General features: G+C 30.3%; 1 pseudogene; it reads left to right on the top strand.

Annotated features, from left to right (window-relative positions):
* Positions 1–916: 916 nt before the first annotated feature.
* On the top strand, positions 917–7363 carry LOC108359400 (uncharacterized; annotated as a pseudogene).
* Positions 7364–7894: the final 531 nt, after the last annotated feature.

Here is a 7894-nt window from a genome sequence, read left to right as displayed (position 1 = left end):
AATTATTGTAATACGATATTGACNGTGTATAATCTTCAAAGTATCCTCATATAATCTTGAAAGAAAATAAAACGCAAAGTGAATCTAGTGGCAAAATTACTGTCGGACTGTATAATGTGAGTGAATTATTGTAATACGATATTGATTAAAACATAATACAAACGGAGTAATAAGATGAAAAATTTATATTTAAATTCATCTATGTACACTCAGAGAAAAATGAAGTACTAAAAATAAGTCCTACTGGGATTAAATTTACTATTTTTCGTTCTTAAAATTTTAAGAAAAATACGGTCTTAAATACTCTTAGAATAAGAATTTTCCGTTCTTGTTTTGTGAAATTAAGATGCAAAAAGTTTCAAGTAAGAATAATGTACTTATATTAAATAAAAATAAGCTTAGAACGAAACTAATGTGTACTCAAATCAAGAACATAACAGATATTCTTATTGTTGGTTTCAAAATTCTTAAAAGAAGAATCAAAAATTTTAAAGTTGAATACAACGACGCTCTACCGTTATTCTTTACAAGGCATGGTATGCATACGCTGCTGTCGGCGTGCCAGCAGTACTCACACCTTTGTTGTTGTTTATATATCTGTGCAAGTGTAGCGACATTCATACGCCGGCCAGACAATCGTAGTTGCCTTTGAATTTTTTATACATACATACGTTGCTGATGGTAATGAGCGAAGCGTCAGCAAGGCTCACATTTGTGTTGTTATTTGCATGTAAATATGTATGTATGTATATCTTTACAAGTAGCGATATTCATACGCCGGCTGGACAGCCGTAGTAGACTTTGATTTTTTATGCATATGTACATACGTACATATGTACATACGTTGCTGATGGCACCGAGCGACGTCGCAGTGTGCGAATACGGTCCGAAAATACTACGTTGAGCAATTTTTTAGTATTATTTTTGTCGCGTGTAAAGTCGGTTGTTTTGTAATTGGTAAAATCGAAATACTGAGTGATTTGAAACAGAGGACAAAACGCAAGACGACGGCCTGTTAAGATTATTAACAGATTTTAATTTGCCTGATGTGCTTCCTTATTTAAACGGTAAGTGAGATGAAAATTTTCCACACTAAAATTCAAGTAGTTTTTGTCATGTAAAAATTTGCAAAGTTATTAATGTAAAATAGTCATAAAATATGGATCGCAGTTGCGACAATAGCCGAAAGTGAATTTGGGTAAATCGTAAATGTAATTTACATGGTAGTGCGTTAAAAATATAACTAATATGGTAACTAATATAACATACATATGTATGTATACATAACTTTTGTTTGTGGAAAGTTTTATAAGAACGTTAGATGTCATGATTTTTGCAGAATCCCTGCCTTTGGCATGTCCAGAGCCTTGATGTACAGATTTATTTACGCAAACATATATGTATTTCAGCTGCGCATGGGACTTTGGAAAGTTTACAGTACATGAGGAAGGAAGACTTGAAAGAAGCCATACCACCTCTTGGCCTTCGGATGGAATCCCGGAGAAGCTCTTTATGTGGAAAAAACGAGAGGTAGTATTTCATACGCAGATGTTTTTTGATTGTCAATTCTAATTTATTTCTGAAAACATTTCACTCCTTATTAGTTTGGAATAGACGATGATATAATTTCCGTGCCATCTAATGTGGGTGCTTGGCTAGAAACGGCAACAGAAAATACAAAGCAAATCCTAAAAAAGGTATATGTAAATTTAATATATCACAGTGTACAGTGGCGAACAAAAATATTGCACTGACAATTTTTCACAATATATATAAAAAGATTTGTATTATAATTTTTTTTCGATAATTCTTTCTTTAAATTCTAAGTATGCAGTTTTATAGCCTATTCAATTTTGGTATAACAAAGTGGAAGTTTTAAGTTGCTGCAAAATCGCGTAGTTTTGAAAATTTTTTTTATGCAGTTTCTTCCATAGAAAGTACAGACAACTTTTTTTGTATGGAAGATAATTATGGCACCGTCCGGAACAAAAATTGCCAAAAATAAATGTGACTTTCTAGCAACTTTAAACTTTTTTTGTAACACTAAAATTTGAGCGGGCTATAAGGGTCCATATTTAGAATTTTTCTAGGAAATCTGAATAGAAAGGTACAAATTAGTATGCAAATTTATTGAATTATCCTGACTTTTTTACAATGTTTAGGGATTTTATTTTTATATTTTTTAGTGTAGTAGGAACTTTCTTAAAAAAATATCGAAAAGAAATTAGCAAAAAACTTTGCATGTCTATATTGCAAAAAATTCTCTGTGTGAATAACTATTTGTCACTATATTATTTGTTTCTTACTACAGGATTTGACAACTTAGCTTAAGGATTCTGGGCGAGGCCGAGCTCTTCTTATGTCTGATACAAAAATAAAACACTTACAAATGCATAAAGGGAGGATATCATTAATATTGTAGTGGAAGAGGTTATTTCAAAGAATATTAATCTAAAAGTGCAGGACTTTCCTTGCATAGTGGACGAAGTATGCTCCATACTCCCCAGTGAAGTTAATATGCAGGTAAATTTAGCTAATATACAGTGGCGCTCATCCAAATAGCACACTTTTATTTTTTACAGCATTCACAATGTTTTACGCGATAAAATTGTGTCGTTACTTTGTAATAAAAATGGTAGATTCCATAACATAAACAGTGTTGCCACTTTGGTAATTTTTAACCAAAATTGGTAATTTTTTTATTTATTTATAAATNACGCGATAAAATTGTGTCGTTACTTTGTAATAAAAATGGTAGATTCCATAACATAAACAGTGTTGCCACTTTGGTAATTTTTAACCAAAATTGGTAATTTTTTTATTTATTTATAAATTTTGGTAATTTGGTAATTTATTTTTCAATTTGGTAACTTTTTCGATTCGGTCTTACATGTGAAATAGGTCAATATTGGTTCTGATTCCACATTAGTAAGTGGACCTTAAGCGTTTCCTTTTATAGAAATACCAGGTAATCCTGAAAGTTTTGCAAGGTGAAAGATGTTCCAGCGTTCCTTGGCTACGAGAATGGTGTGTTCTTTAACTTTCAAGCAGTGAAAGTGGCTATTGATAAGTATATCCACCGTGTCCTTTCCTGGAATGTTTTGGGTGGTCCTACCTTTCCCTGTCAGTTCGTCAGCTTTTCAATTACTATCAATTTTCCGGTGTACCCGGCAACCATACATATGAATAGAGTTTTACGTAAATAAGTATGTTCCCGTTCAAAAAGCTACGACATTCAGCGGGGGACGTCACTCTGTCTATGTGTGAGTCGACCGCTTTCCTTCAAGCGTTGAATTTTTGATATATTTTCTTGTCACTTGTTTACATACAGTGGTCGAAAAAATTGTAGCCGCACCATATTTTGACCAGTTTTAACAAATTGTTTTTTTTTTTTTGTAATCTAATTTTGGTTATTTTTTATAAAGATATTGTTATTTCTTTAACAGAGCTCAAACAAATTCATATTTCAAACTTTGTTCAATATTTAAAAAAATTCAACAAACTTTCGTAAAAATTTTAGGTTAATGGAGCGCTGATTGCCCGAAAAGCTTGGTATCTTCGGATATATATATGTACAGACATATCGAGCCCTAACTGCCGAAATAACGTATAATAATAAACAGGGAACGGAGTTTTAGGACCTAAAAACCTATAAAAAAAGCAAAACAAAATAACGAAATAGGCTGGAAAAGGTAAAATAAAATAGCGAAAAAGGCAGGAAAAGGCACTAGGTATTGCAAAAAAGGCAAAACAAAATAGCGAAAAAGGCAGGAAAAGGCACTAGGTATTGCAAAAAAAGCAAAATAAGGCACTAAAAAAAGACAGAAAATACAAAGAACAATTAAAAAATACATTTATTTTAGAAATGTTTATATTACAAGTAAAAAGAGAAAAACTATGAACTAGTTTCATTATATGAAAAATTTGTACTTTGAATCTTTAACTATTTTATCCTTTCGAGTTTCTAAATCATAAAACTTTAATCTGTATAGTTGTAGTAACATTGAACCACAAGATGCATTTTGAAGTTCTCTGGCAGCATTTTCATTAGATTTTCGCGAAGAAAAGACTTGAATGTACTAAATGTGCGCTCGACGTAAGTTGATACAAATGGAGCCCAATTTAAATATGGTACGTTTGAAACGTTCATATTATCAGGAATGTATGTGTATATTTTTTAATCTTTAAAAACAATTGTAAATGCTACAATCACTTTTTAAAAGGTAAAAAAGGCAAAAAAGGCAAATATATTAAAAAAGGCAACATGTGTATATATGGAATCAGGGAAAGCTAAATCGTGGAATCGAATATACTCTATCTCTTTAGCAGAAAAAAGGCGATTTCTATAAAATCCGTTCCCTGATAATAAATATTCCATCTAGATGCCTTTCTGCACCAAAAAGAAAAATTTGAAAAAAATGTCGCTTAAGGTAATTTGGCGGTTAGGGCTCGATATACATATATGTTTGTACAGTACTGCACAAAAAAAAGTTTGGTAATTTTTTGTTGAATTTGGTAATTTTTCCGGTGATTTTGGTAAAAAATAAAAAGGTTTTGTGGCAACACTGAACATAAACCGTGTAAGTCAAAGTTTAAAACTTTGTGTGCAGTTCAGGAAAATTTAATAAATTTCAAAAAAATTGCATCATAATTTTAAGATTTTTTCAGAATTTTTTGAAAATTCAAAAACTTAAAAATTTTGAAAAATTGCATCATAATTTTAAAATTTTTTCAGATTTTTTAGAAACTTTTTTTGTATGCAGTTTTGTAGCCCATTCAATTGTGCAGGTGTGAAAACTCTGAAAAATTCCGTTTATTTTTAAGACTTCTTTGTCGAGGGTGTTGCGTAAAAATAGATTTTGTTGATGCTGAAAATTTTTGTAACATCATTTTGAAATTTGTTAAATTTTCCTGAACTGTACACAAAGTTTTAAACTTTGACTTTTACGGTTTATGTTATAGAATGTACTGTGTTTTTATAAAAAACCAACGAAAAAAATGTATCACGTAAAACAAATTGAATATTGTAAGAAATAAGAGTGTGCTATTTAGCTGAGCGCCACGNTTTGACTTTTACGGTTTATGTTATAGAATGTACTGTGTTTTTATAAAAAATCAACGAAAAAAATGTATCACGTAAAACAAATTGAATATTGTAAGAAATAAGAGTGTGCTATTTAGCTGAGCGCCACTGTACATACATATGCACATAGTTTTCTGCATTTAAAATAGGACTATTTTCATATATTTTATAGAACTATTACTTCATTTCGAGGCAAGGAAAAAACAATCCGTCTGGAAAGTTGTATTCAAAGTATGAAAACCAAAAATCGAAGCACCGAAAGGTTGAAGGATTGTCTGAGCCGTCTGAGAGCAAAGATAAAAACTATGCTAACAGATCGATTGTCCAAACTCCAGAAGTTGATGAGTCGGTTTCCGAAGCATATAAAACATCCTTAAACAGAGACTGTGCGGATTGGGCCGAAGTTTTCGACAAATGGAAGAAAACTTTTCATTTAAATTTGATTGTAATTTGAGTCCTTTGGATTTTTTTCAAGCTTGGTCAAAATTGTCACATGCACAGGCTTCTGATTTGGTATAAAAAAACGTTTAATTGTTTTTCGTAGTGATTTTACTTATCCATTTTTATGGTAACATTTTATTACAATTTATGGTAACTAAGAATGGAATACCTGGAATTAACCGTGTACTTTCCGTTTCAAATTTACAGATTGAAATTGATTTTCAGTTCATGTATCCTGAGAAAACACATTTATTCCTTGCTAAGTGGGAAACTTTTAAAGCAAAAATTATTAATTACTATGAGAAAAACATAAGCAACGAATATTGTAAGCAAATACTTTCTACAGTTAAATCGTTAAATAATAAAGGTATATTAAATAAAATTTTAATTCATCATGAAAATATTTTTTTTCCTTANAAATTATTAATTACTATGAGAAAAACATAAGCAACGAATATTGTAAGCAAATACTTTCTACAGTTAAATCGTTAAATAATAAAGGTATATTAAATAAAATTTTAATTCATCATGAAACTATTTTTTTTCCTTATTTTACAGATGTCCAGGACTATTTAATTACAATTCTTCTAAATGCTGTATTACCTTCCGGCGCCAGATTCAAAAGCGAAAGCGGTAAAAAACTAAGAAAGTAACTATAGTTGATTCTCAGGAAAGTTTGGTTTTGCGGTTCCCAACTTTGAATGATTACCAACGGCAGGTCTATGCCATAATTAACCAATACTACTCTGCAGGGTTAACCGTACAACCTTTTTTGATTGTCGAAGGGCTGTCAGATACAAATATAAGCGGTTTCTTTGTGTACTTTGATAATAATTTGCTTAAGTTTAATTCGTTCATTCAAAGCATAGATATTTGTTTTAAACTATTTCAAATAATGAATCTTAAATATCCAGAAGCTTGTCAGGACTCCTGGCTTTTTATTCAAATATTTTTTTTTCAAATTGAAACTTCAAGTCGTCAAATATTACATCACTTGTAAGCTTTTTGAACACTGATTAGAAAATAACGGAAAGATGTATACTTGTTTTCGTTGTTTAAAAATCTTTGCAGCACCTGCAATTTTGATAGTTCATTTTAAAAAAGATCATTTATTAACACGAAAACTGTTAAAAATATAATGCATTCAAAACAACTGTAATCAAACTTTTACTAATTTTTCTTATTTTCGCATACATTTGGAAAATAAATAAAACGGATAACGATGATGGTTTTGGCGACCACTTTATTTCTTAATTGTTAATTCTGCCGGCTCGAGGTCAAATGGTTTTAGAAAATTTTTTTGAATTAAAACACAGGATTTTAGTTTTTTTTCGATATATTTCGGTTACGCTTCAGTAACCGTCCTCAGGGCAACTATTGACAATCATGTAAAACATAAACATATACATACATAAATACAAATTTCAAAACAATAATTAAACACAAAATGCATACATACATTAATTTACACGTCTGCACTGTTTGACGTGGAGTTTGGTTTGGAGTACAGTACCATAATGAAAATGCTTTTGTACTTTGTCAACAAGTAGAGGTAAAAACATTTGAGTCATTTAAGATCATATGAGATAGGTTGTTTAGTTGATAAAATGTATTTAAGACCTATTGAAGAATTTACAAGTCCACCTTTACATATATATCCTACAAATAATGGAAAATCATATTTAAGAATGAAATATCTGTAAGGTTATAATAATAAAAAGTCCTAGAAATTTTTCGAGAACGTGATTTCGTAGGCCATCGAATGTCTGAATAACAATATTAATTTATGTACACTGGCAATCAAAAGTGAGTGCATGGTGTTTTTAGTTTAATATTTGCAATGTTTTTTAAGTTAAACTTTTTTGTTTTTGTTATTTTTATATGCTTTAATCGAAACAACATAAGTCAAACTTTAAAACTTTATACAGAACGTAGAAAAATTCAACAACTTTTCGTCCAAATTTTGAACTTTTTAATGTGAATTTTTAGAAAAATGTTTGGTACGCAGATAGATCGGATATGTAATTTTAGTGAAACAAGTGAAAGTTTTAAGCGGCTAAAAATCGCGTTGATTTTTAATGGTTTTTTTCCGATGGATTTTGCGGTATGGTTCATGCTTTAATCGAAAACACTAAGTCAAACTTTCAAACTTTATACAGAACGTAGAAAAATTCAACATTTTCGTCCAAATTTTAAACTTTTTAATCTGAATTTTGAGAAAAATGTTTGGTACGCAGATAGATCGGATATGTAATTTTAGTGAAACAAGTGAAAGTTTTAAGCGGCTAAAAAATCGCGTGGATTTTTAATGATTTTTTTCCGATGGATTTTTCGGTTTTTTGCATAATATAACAAGTGCAATGTACAAAA

The sequence above is a fragment of the Rhagoletis zephyria genome, unplaced genomic scaffold (assembly GCF_001687245.7).
Source record: "Rhagoletis zephyria isolate East Lansing unplaced genomic scaffold, Rhagoletis_zephyria_1.1 Rzeph_scaffold_00383, whole genome shotgun sequence".
NCBI classification, from domain to species: domain Eukaryota; kingdom Metazoa; phylum Arthropoda; class Insecta; order Diptera; family Tephritidae; genus Rhagoletis; species Rhagoletis zephyria.
Note: the sequence above shows the minus strand (reverse complement) of the source record. Positions and strands in the feature narration are given on the sequence as shown.